At 38.9% G+C, this 12,093-nt stretch overlaps 1 protein-coding gene and 7 non-coding genes across 17 annotated transcripts in view; 7 read left to right on the forward strand and 1 right to left on the reverse strand.

Annotated features, from left to right (window-relative positions):
• Positions 1-12,093, reverse strand: part of LOC134841932 (dynein axonemal heavy chain 8-like) — a 196,505-nt gene that overhangs the window by 54,290 nt on the left and 130,122 nt on the right. The window lies entirely within an intron of this gene.
• Trnam-cau (transfer RNA methionine (anticodon CAU)) lies at positions 1,102-1,173 on the forward strand. The gene has a single exon. It is a non-coding gene; the product is annotated as a tRNA-Met (tRNA).
• Trnam-cau (transfer RNA methionine (anticodon CAU)) lies at positions 1,468-1,539 on the forward strand. Its single transcript has one exon. It is a non-coding gene; the product is annotated as a tRNA-Met (tRNA).
• Positions 3,301-3,372, forward strand: Trnam-cau (transfer RNA methionine (anticodon CAU)). The gene has a single exon. It is a non-coding gene; the product is annotated as a tRNA-Met (tRNA).
• On the forward strand, positions 4,416-4,487 carry Trnam-cau (transfer RNA methionine (anticodon CAU)). The gene has a single exon. It is a non-coding gene; the product is annotated as a tRNA-Met (tRNA).
• Trnam-cau (transfer RNA methionine (anticodon CAU)) lies at positions 5,864-5,935 on the forward strand. Its single transcript has one exon. It is a non-coding gene; the product is annotated as a tRNA-Met (tRNA).
• On the forward strand, positions 8,067-8,138 carry Trnam-cau (transfer RNA methionine (anticodon CAU)). The gene has a single exon. It is a non-coding gene; the product is annotated as a tRNA-Met (tRNA).
• Trnam-cau (transfer RNA methionine (anticodon CAU)) lies at positions 9,542-9,613 on the forward strand. The gene has a single exon. It is a non-coding gene; the product is annotated as a tRNA-Met (tRNA).

The raw sequence follows: 12,093 nt of genomic DNA on the forward strand, positions 1-12,093 counted from the left end.
AGGGTGGCGCAGCGGAAGCGTGCTGGGCCCTTAACCCAGAGGTCGGTAGATCGAAACTACCTCCTGCTAGTAAAGTAAAAGAACATACAAATTTTTGACAATTGCATCTTTCACAAGACACTCCATTTAAAAATAGCTAGACCAATGGAGCTTTAAAAAGCTAGAAAACTTAGATTCGTGCATCACCTCACCCACATTGAAAGATTTTGTGCGAAAAACTTTTTAAGATAACCAATTACAGAAAACGGCTAAACGCTGTTTCCAGAGCATTTTCTAATACTTGGATTGTGGTAATCTACCCTTATGGAAACATCTTAAATTTTGGTTCAGCAAAACCAAAATCGCAATGGTAAAGAATTAATAACAGCACGGTGGCGCAGCGGAAGCGTGCTGGGCCCATAACCCAGAGGTCGGTAGATCGAAACTACCTCCTGCTAGTAAAGTAAAAGAACATACAAATTTTTGACAATTGCATCTTTCACAAGACACTCGATTTAAAAATAGCTAGACCATTGGAGCTTTGAGAAGCTATAAAAATTGTATTCCTGCACCTACTCAAACACGTTGCAGGATTTTCTGCAAAAAAAATCAAAATGACAAGTACAGAAAACGACAAAACGCTGTTTCCAGCGCACTTTGTTTTAATTCGTATCGTGTTTCTTCAACCTTTACGTTAACATTTTAATTTATGATGAGCAACAACCTTTGCAATAGCACAAAGTTAGCCAGAGCAGCGTGGCGCAGCGGGAGCGTGATGCGACCCCCCCTCACTCAGAAGCCGTAGATGGAAACCATCTCCTGCTAATTTACTGAAGTAACATCTATCCTATTGACAAACGCAGCTTTCGCAAGGCACTCGATTTAAAAATAGCTAGACCAATGGAGCTTTAAGTAGCTAGAAATTTAAGATTCGTGCACCAACTCACCCACATTGAAAAATTTTGTGCTAAAAATTTTTAAAATAAACGATTACAGAAAACGGCTAAACGCTGTTTCCAGAGCATTTTCTAATATACTTGGATTGTTGTAATTCACCCTTATGGAAACATCTTAAAATTTGGATCAGCAAAATTGAAATTGCAATGGCAAAATGTTAACAACAGCAGGGTGGCGCAGCGGAAGCGTGCTGGGCCCATAACCCAGAGGTCGGTAGATCGAAACTACCTCCTGCTAGTTAAGTAAAGGAACATATAACATTATGACAATTGCAGCTTTCACAAGAAACCGATTTAAAAATAGCTAGACCAATGGAGCTTTAAGTAGCTAGAAAACTTAGGTTCGTGCACCAACTCACCCACATTGAAAAATTTTGTGCTAAAAATTTTTAAAATAAACAATTACAGAAAACGGCTAAACGCTGTTTCCAGAGCATTTTCTAATACTTGGATTGTTGTAATCCACCCTTATGGAAACATCTTAAAATTTGGATCAGCAAAATTAAAATTGCAATGGCAAAATATTAACAACAGCAGGGTGGCGCAGCGGAAGCGTGCTGGGCCCATAACCCAGAGGTCGGTAGATCGAAACTACCTCCTGCTAGTTAAGTAAAGGAACATAAAACATTATGACAGTTGCAGCTTTCACAAGCAACTCGATTTAAAAATAGCTAGACCAATGGAGCTTTAAGTAGCTATTAAAACTGTATTCGTGCACCTACTCAATCACGTTGAAGATTTTTCTGCTAAAAATACAAAATGACAAATACAGAAAACGACAAAACGCTGTTTCCAGAGCACTTTCTTTTAATTCGTATCGTGTTTCTTCAACCTATACGTTAACACTTTAAATTATTATCAACAACAATCTTTGCAATAGCACAAATTTAGCCAGAGCAGCGTGGCGCAGCGGGAGCGTGATGCGACCCCCTCACTCAGAAGCCGTGGATCGAAACCATCTCCTGCTAATTTACTGAAGTAATATCTATCCTATTGACAAATGCAGCTTTCGCAAGACACTCGATTGAAAAATGGCTAGACCAATGGAGCTTTAAGTAGCTAGAAAACTTAGATTCGTGCACCAACTCACCCACATTGAAAAATTTTGTGCGAAAAACTTTTTAAGATAACCAATTACAGAAAACGGCTAAACGCTGTTTCCAGAGCATTTTCTAATACTTGGATTGTGGTAATCTACCCTTATGGAAACATCTTGAATTTTTGTTCAGCAAAACCAAAAGTGCAATGGCAAAATATTAACAACAGCAGGGTGGCGCAGCGGAAGCGTGCTGGGCCCATAACCTAGAGGTCGGTAGATCGAAACTACCTCCTGCTAGTTAAGTAAAGGAACATAAAACATTATGACAGTTGCAGCTTTCACAAGCAACTCGATTCAAAAATAGCTAGACCAATGGAGCTTTAAGTAGCTATTAAAACTGTATTCGTGCACCTACTCAATCACGTTGAAGATTTTTCTGCTAAAAAATTCAAAATGACAAATACAGAAAACGACAAAACGCTGTTTCCAGAGCACTTTCTTTTAATTCGTATCGTGTTTCTTCAACCTATACGTTAACACTTTAAATTATTATCAACAACAATCTTTGCAATAGCACAAATTTAGCCAGAGCAGCGTGGCGCAGCGGGAGCGTGATGCGACCCCCTCACTCAGAAGCCGTGGATCGAAACCATCTCCTGCTAATTTACTGAAGTAACATCTATCCTATTGACAACTGCAGCTTTCGCAAGACACTCGATTGAAAAATAGCTAGACCAATGGAGCTTTAAGTAGCTAGAAAACTTAGATTCGTGCACCAATTCACCCACATTGAAAGATTTTGTGCGAAAAACTTTTTAACATAATTAATTACAGAAAACGGCTAAACGCTGTTTCCAGAGCATTTTCTGATACTTGGATTGTGGTAATCCACCCTTATGGAAACATCTTAAATTTTGGTTCAGCAAAACCAAAATCGCAATGGTAAAGAATTAATAACAGCAGCGTGGCACAGCGGAAGCGTGCTGGCCCCATAACCCAGAGGTCGGTAGATCGAAACTACCTCCTGCTAGTAAAGTAAAAGAACATACAAATTTTTGACAATTGCATCTTTCACAAGACACTCGATTTAAAAATAGCTAGACCAATGGAGCTTTAAAAAGCTAGAAAACTTAGATTAGTGCATCACCTCACCCACATTGAAAGATTTTGTGCGAAAAACTTTTTAAGATAACCAATTACAGAAAACGGCTAAACGCTGTTTCCAGAGCATTTTCTAATACTTGGATTGTGGTAATCTACCCTTATGGAAACATCTTAAATTTTGGTTCAGCAAAACCAAAATCGCAATGGTAAAGAATTAATAACAGCAGGGTGGCGCAGCGGAAGCGTGCTGGGCCCATAACCCAGAGGTCGGTAGATCGAAACTACCTCCTGCTAGTAAAGTAAAAGAACATACAAATTTTTGACAATTGCATCTTTCACAAGACACTCGATTTAAAAATAGCTAGACCATTGGAGCTTTGAGAAGCTATAAAAATTGTATTCCTGCACCCACTCAAACACGTTGCAGGATTTTCTGCAAAAAAAAATCAAAATGACAAGTACAGAAAACGACAAAACGCTGTTTCCAGCGCACTTTGTTTTAATTCGTATCGTGTTTCTTCAACCTTTACGTTAACATTTTAATTTATGATGAGCAACAACCTTTGCAATAGCACAAAGTTAGCCAGAGCAGCGTGGCGCAGCGGGAGCGTGATGCGACCCCCCCCCCCCCCCCCCCTCACTCAGAAGCCGTAGATGGAAACCATCTCCTGCTAATTTACTGAAGTAACATCTATCCTATTGACAAACGCAGCTTTCGCAAGGCACTCGATTTAAAAATAGCTAGACCAATGGAGCTTTAAGTAGCTAGAAATTTAAGATTCGTGCACCAACTCACCCACATTGAAAAATTTTGTGCTAAAAATTTTTAAAATAAACGATTACAGAAAACGGCTAAACGCTGTTTCCAGAGCATTTTCTAATATACTTGGATTGTTGTAATTCACCCTTATGGAAACATCTTAAAATTTGGATCAGCAAAATTAAAATTGCAAATGCAAAATGTTAACAACAGCAGGGTGGCGAAGCGGAAGCGTGCTGGGCCCATAACCCAGAGGTCGGAAGATCGAAACTACCTCCTGCTAGTTAAGTAAAAGAACATATAACATTATGACAATTGCAGCTTTCACAAGAAACCGATTTAAAAATAGCTAGACCAATGGAGCTTTAAGTAGCTAGAAAACTTAGGTTCGTGCACCTACTCACCCACTATGAAAACTTTTGTGCTAAAACTTTTTAAAATAAACAATTACAGAAAACGGCTAAACGCTGTTTCCAGAGCATTTTCTAATACTTGGATTGTTGTAATCCACCCTTATGGAAACATCTTAAAATTTGGATCAGCAAAATTAAAATTGCAATGGCAAAATATTAACAACAGCAGGGTGGCGCAGCGGAAGCGTGCTGGGCCCATAACCCAGAGGTCGGTAGATCGAAACTACCTCCTGCTAGTTAAGTAAAGGAACATAAAACATTATGACAGTTGCAGCTTTCACAAGCAACTCGATTTAAAAATAGCTAGACCAATGGAGCTTTAAGTAGCTTTTAAAACTGTATTCGTGCACCTACTCAATCACGTTGAAGATTTTTCTGCTAAAAATACAAAATGACAAATACAGAAAACGACAAAACGCTGTTTCCAGAGCACTTTCTTTTAATTCGTATCGTGTTTCTTCAACCTATACGTTAACACTTTAAATTATTATCAACAACAATCTTTGCAATAGCACAAATTTAGCCAGAGCAGCGTGGCGCAGCGGGAGCGTGATGCGACCCCCTCACTCAGAAGCCGTGGATCGAAACCATCTCCTGCTAATTTACTGAAGTAACATCTATCCTATTGACAAATGCAGCTTTCGCAAGACACTCGATTGAAAAATGGCTAGACTAATGGAGCTTTAAGTAGCTAGAAAACTTAGATTCGTGCACCAACTCACCCACATTGAAAAATTTTGTGCGAAAAACTTTTTAAGATAACCAATTACAGAAAACGGCTAAACGCTGTTTCCAGAGCATTTTCTAATACTTGGATTGTGGTAATCTACCCTTATGGAAACATCTTGAATTTTTGTTCAGCAAAACCAAAAGTGCAATGGCAAAATATTAACAACAGCAGGGTGGCGCAGCGGCAGCGTGCTGGGCCCATAACCTAGAGGTCGGTAGATCGAAACTACCTCCTGCTAGTTAAGTAAAGGAACATAAAACCTTATGACAGTTGCAGCTTTCACAAGCAACTCGATTTAAAAATAGCTAGACCAATGGAGCTTTAAGTAGCTATTAAAACTGTATTCGTGCACCTACTCAATCACGTTGAAGATTTTTCTGCTAAAAAATTCAAAATGACAAATACAGAAAACGACAAAACGCTGTTTCCAGAGCACTTTCTTTTAATTCGTATCGTGTTTCTTCAACCTATACGTTAACACTTTAAATTATTATCAACAACAATCTTTGCAATAGCACAAATTTAGCCAGAGCAGCGTGGCGCAGCGGGAGCGTGATGCGACCCCCTCACTCAGAAGCCGTGGATCGAAACCTGAAGTAACATCTATCCTATTGACAACTGCAGCTTTCGCAAGACACTCGATTGAAAAATAGCTAGACCAATGGAGCTTTAAGTAGCTAGAAAACTTAGATTCGTGCACCAATTCACCCACATTGAAAGATTTTGTGCGAAAAACTTTTTAACATAATTAATTACAGAAAACGGCTAAACGCTGTTTCCAGAGCATTTTCTGATACTTGGATTGTGGTAATCCACCCTTATGGAAACATCTTAAATTTTGGATCAGCAAAACCAAAAGTGCAATGGCAAAATATTAACAACAGCAGGGTGGCGCAGCGGAAGCGTGCTGGGCCCATAACCCAGAGGTCGGTAGATCGAAACTACCTCCTGCTAGTTAAGTAAAGGAACATAAAACATTATGACAGTTGCAGCTTTCACAAGCAACTCGATTTAAAAATAGCTAGACCAATAGAGCTTTAAGTAGCTATTAAAACTGTACTCGTGCACCTACTCAATCACGTTGCAGATTTTTCTGCTAAAAAATACAAAATGACAAATACAGAAAACGACAAAACGCTGTTTCCAGAGCACTTTCTTTTAATTCGTATCGTGTTTCGTCAACATATACGTTATCACTTTAAATTATGATCAGCAACAATCTTTGCAATAGCACAATTTTAGCCAGAGCAGCGTGGCGCAGCGGGAGCGTGATGCGACCCCCTCACTCAGAAGCCGTGGATCGAAACCATCTCCTGCTAATTTATTGAAGTAACATCTATCCTATTGACAAATGCAGCTTTCGCAAGACACTCGATTGAAAAATAGCTAGACCAATGGGGCTTTAAAAAGCTAGAAAACTTAGATTCGTGCATCACCTCACCCACATTGAAAGATTTTGTGCGAAAAACTTTTTAAGATAACCAATTACAGAAAACGGCTAAACGCTGTTTCCAGAGCATTTTCTAAAACTTGGTACGTGGTAATCTACCCTTATGGAAACATCTTAAATTTTGGTTCAGCAAAACCAAAATCGCAATGGTAAAGAAATAATAACAGCAGGGTGGCGCAGCGGAAGCGTGCTGGGCCCATAACCCAGAGGTCGGTAGATCGAAACTACCTCATGCTAGTAAAGTAAAAGAACAAACGTCTTTTTGACAATTGCATCTTTCACAAGACACTCGATTTAAAAATAGCTAGACCATTGGAGCTTTGAGAAGCTATAAAAATTGTATTCCTGCACCTACTCAAACACGTTGCAGGATTTTCTGCAAAAAAAAATCAAAATGACAAGTACAGAAAACGACAAAACGCTGTTTCCAGAGCACTTTCTTTTAATTCGTATCGTGTTTCTTCAACCTATACGTTAACACTTTAAATTATTATCAACAACAATCTTTGCAATAGCACAATTTTAGCCAGAGCAGCGTGGCGCAGCGGGAGCGTGATGCGACCCCCTCACTCAGAAGCCGTGGATCGAAACCATCTCCTGCTAATTTACTGAAGTAACATCTATCCTATTGACAAATGCAGCTTTCGCAAGACACTCGATTGAAAAATAGCTAGACCAATGGAGCTTTAAAAAGCTAGAAAACTTAGATTCGTGCATCAACTCACCCATATTGAAATATTTTGTGCGAAAAATTTTTTAAGATAACCAATTACAGAAAACGGCTAAACGCTGTTTCCAGAGCATTTTCTAATACTTGGATTGTGGTAATCTACCCTTATGGAAACATCTTAAATTTTGGTTCAGCAAAACCAAAATCGCAATGGTAAAGTATTAATAACAGCAGGGTGGTGCAGCGGAAGCGTGCTGGGCCAATAACCCAGAGGTCGGTAGATCGAAACTACCTCATGCTAGTAAAGTAAAAGAACATATAACTTTTTGACAATTGCATATTTCACAAGACACTCGATTTAAAATTAGCTAGACCATTGGAGCTTTGAGAAGCTATAAAAATTGTATTCCTGCACCTACTCAAACACGTTGCAGGTTTTTCTGTAAAAAGAAAATTCAAAATGACAAGTACAGAAAACGACAAAACGCTGTTTCCAGAGCACTTTCTTTTAATTTGTATCGTGTTTCTTCAACCTATACGTTAACACTTTAAATTATTATCAACAACAATCTTTGCAATAGCACAATTTTAGCCAGAGCATCGTGGCGCAGCGGGAGCGTGATGCGACCCCCTCACTCAGAAGCCGTGGATCGAAACCATCTCCTGCTAATTTACTGAAGTAACATCTATCCTATTGACAAATGCAGCTTTCGCAAGACACTCGATTGAAAAATAGCTAGACCAATGGAGCTTTAAAAAGCTAGAAAACTTAGATTCGTGCATCAACTCACCCACATTGAAAGATTTTGTGCGAAAAAGTTTTTAAGATAACCAATTACAGAAAACGGCTAAACGCTGTTTCCAGAGCATTTTCTAATACTTGGATTGTGGTAATCTACCCTTATGGAAACATCTTAAATTTTGGTTCAGCAAAACCAAAATCGCAATGGTAAAGTATTAATAACAGCAGGGTGGCGCAGCGGAAGCGTGCTGGGCCCATAACCCAGAGGTCGGTAGATCGAAACTACCTCCTGCTAGTAAAGTATAAGAACATATAACTTTTTGACAATTGCATATTTCACAAGACACTCGATTTAAAATTAGCTAGACCATTGGAGCTTTGAGAAGCTATAAAAATTGTATTCCTGCACCTACTCAAACACGTTGCAGGATTTTCTGCAAAAAAAATTCAAAATGACAAAAACAGAAAACGACAAAACGCTGTTTACAGAGCACTTTCTTTTAATTCGTATCGTGTTTCTTCAACATATACGTTAACACTTTAAATTATTATCAACAACAATCTTTGCAATAGCACAATTTTAGCCAGAGCAGCGTGGCGCAGCGGGAGCGTGATGCGACCCCCTCACTCAGAAGCCGTGGATCGAAACCATCTCCTGCTAATTTACTGAAGTAACATCTATCCTATTGACAAATGCAGCTTTCGCAAGACACTCGATTGAAAAATAGCTAGACCAATGGAGCTTTAAAAAGCTAGAAAACTTAGATTCGTGCATGAACTCACCCACATTGAAAGATTTTGTGCGAAAAAGTTTTTAAGATAACCAATTACAGAAAACGGCTAAACGCTGTTTCCAGAGCATTTTCTAATACTTGGATTGTGGTAATCTACCCTTATGGAAACATCTTAAATTTTGGTTCAGCAAAACCAAAATCGCAATGGTAAAGTATTAATAACAGCAGGGTGGCGCAGCGGAAGCGTGCTGGGCCCATAACCCAGAAGTCGGTAGATCGAAACTACCTCCTGCTAGTAAAGTAAAAGAACATATAACTTTTTGACAATTGCATCTTTCACAAGACACTCGATTTAAAAATAGCTAGACCATTGAAGCTTTGAGAAGCTATAAAAATTGTATTCCTGCACCTACTCAAACACGTTGCAGGATTTTCTGCAAAAAAAATTCAAAATGACAAAAACAGAAAACGACAAAACGCTGTTTCAAGAGCACTTTCTTTTAATTCGTATCGTGTTTCTTCAACCTATACGTTAACACTTTAAATTATTATCAACAACAATCTTTGCACTTTGCAATAGCACAATTTTAGCCAGAGCAGCGTGGCGCAGCGTGAGCGTGATGCAACCCCCTCACTCAGAAGCCGTGGATCGAAACCATCTCCTGCTAATTTACTGAAGTAACATCTATCCTATTGACAAATGCAGCTTTCGCAAGACACTCGATTGAAAAATTGCTAGACCAATGGAGCTTTAAAAAGCTATAAAACTTAGATTCGTGCATCAACTCACCCACATTGAAAAATTTTGTGCGAAAAACTTTTTAAGATAACCAATTACAGAAAACGGCTAAACGCTGTTTCCAGAGCATTTTCTAATACTTGGATTGTGGTAATCTACCCTTATGGAAACATCTTAATTTTTAGTTCAGCAAAACCAAAATCGCAATGGTAAAGTATTAATAACAGCAGGGTGGCGCAGCGGAAGCGTGCTGGGCCCATAACCCAGAGGTCGGTAGATCGAAACTACCTCCTGCTAGTAAAGTATAAGAACATATAACTTTTTGACAATTGCATCTTTCACAAGACACTCGATTTAAAAATAGCTAGACCATTGGAGCTTTGAGAAGCTATAAAAAATGTATTCCTGCACCTACTCAAACACGTTGCAGGATTTTCTGCAAAAAAAAATCAAAATGACAAGTACAGAAAACGACAAAACGCTGTTTCCAGAGCACTTTCTTTTAATTCGTATCGTGTTTCTTCAACATATACGTTAACACTTTAAATTATTATCAACAACAATCTTTGCAATAGCACAATTTTAGCCAGAGCAGCGTGGCGCAGCGGGAGCGTGATGCGACCCCCTCACTCAGAAGCCGTGGATCGAAACCATCTCCTGCTAATTTACTGAAGGAACATCTATCCTATTGACAAATGCAGCTTTCGCAAGACACTCGATTGAAAAATAGCTAGACCAATGGAGCTTTAAAAAGCTAGAAATTTTAGATTCGTGCACCAACTCACCCACATTGAAAGATTTTGTGCGAAAAACTTTTTAAGATAAACAATTACAGAAAACGGCTAAACTCTGTTTCCAGAGCATTTTCTAATACTTGGATTGTGGTAATCTACCCTGATGGACACATCTTAAATTCAGCAAAACCAAAATTGCAATAGCACAATTTTAGCCAGAGCAGCGTGGCGCAGCGGGAGCGTGATGCGACCCCCTCACTCAGAAGCCGTGGATCGAAACCATCTCCTGCTAATTTACTGAAGTAACATCTATCCTACTGACAAATGCAGCTTTCGCAAGACACTCGATTGAAAAATAGCTAGACCAATGGGGCTTTAAAAAGCTAGAAAAATTAGATTCGTGCATCACCTCACCCACATTGAAAGATTTTGTGCGAAAAACTTTTTAAGATAACCAATTACAGAAAACGGCTAAAGGCTGTTTCCAGAGCATTTTCTAATACTTGGATTGTGGTAATCTACCCTTATGGAAACATCTTAAATTTTGGTTCAGCAAAACCAAAATTGCAATGGTAAAGAAATAATAACAGCAGGGTGGCGCAGCGGAAGCGTGCTGGGCCCATAACCCAGAGGTCGGTAGATCGAAACTACCTCATGCTAGTAAAGTAGAAGAACATACAAATTTTTGACAATTGCATCTTTCACAAGACACTCGATTTAAAAATAGCTAGACCATTGGAGCTTTGAGAAGCTATAAAAATTGTATTCCTGCACCTACTCAAACACGTTGCAGGATTTTCTGCAAAAAAAAATCAAAATGACAAGTACAGAAAACGACAAAACGCTGTTTCCAGAGCACTTTCTTTTAATTCGTATCGTGTTTCTTCAACATATACGTTAACACTTTAAATTATTATCAACAACAATCTTTGCATAAGCACAATTTTAGCCAGAGCAGCGTGGCGCAGCGGGAGCGTGATGCGACCCCCTCACTCAGAAGCCGTGGATCGAAACCATCTCCTGCTAATTTACTGAAGGAACATCTATCCTATTGACAAATGCAGCTTTGGCAAGACACTCGATTGAAAAATAGCTAGACCAATGGAGCTTTAAAAAGCTAGAAAACTTAGATTCGTGCACCAACTCACCCACATTGAAAGATTTTGTGCGAAAAACTTTTTAAGATAAACAATTACAGAAAACGGCTAAACTCTGTTTCCAGAGCATTTTCTAATACTTGGATTGTGGTAATCTACCCTGATGGACACATCTTAAATTCAGCAAAACCAAAATTGCAATGGCACAATTTTAGCCAGAGCAGCGTGGCGCAGCGGGAGCGTGATGCGACCCCCTCACTCAGAAGCCGTGGATCGAAACCATCTCCTGCTAATTTACTGAAGTAACATCTATCCTATTGACAAATGCAGCTTTCGCAAGACACTCGATTGAAAAATAGCTAGACCAATGGGGCTTTAAAAAGCTAGAAAACTTAGATTCGTGCATCACCTCACCCACATTGAAAGATTTTGTGCGAAAAACTTTTTAAGATAACCAATTACAGAAAACGGCTAAACGCTGTTTCCAGAGCATTTTCTAATAATTGGATTGTGGTAATCTACCCTTATGGAAACATCTTAAATTTTGGTTCAGCAAAACCAAAATCGCAAAGGTAAAGAAATAATAACAGCAGGGTGGCGCAGCGGAAGCGTGCTGGGCCCATAACCCAGAGGTCGGTAGATCGAAACTACCTCATGCTAGTAAAGTAAAAGAACATACAAATTTTTGACAATTGCATCTTTCACAAGACACTCGATTTAAAAATAGCCAGACCATTGGAGCTTTGAGAAGCTATAAAATTTGTATTCCTGCACCTACTCAAACACGTTGCAGGTTTTTCTGCAAAAAGAAAATTCAAAATGACAAGTACAGAAAACGACAAAACGCTGTTTCCAGAGCACTTTCTTTTAATTGGTATCGTGTTTCTTCAACCTATACGTTAACACTTTAAATTATTATCAACAACAATCTTTGCAATAGCACAAT

This window comes from Symsagittifera roscoffensis, chromosome 3 (assembly GCF_963678635.1).
Source record: "Symsagittifera roscoffensis chromosome 3, txSymRosc1.1, whole genome shotgun sequence".
NCBI classification, from domain to species: domain Eukaryota; kingdom Metazoa; phylum Xenacoelomorpha; order Acoela; family Convolutidae; genus Symsagittifera; species Symsagittifera roscoffensis.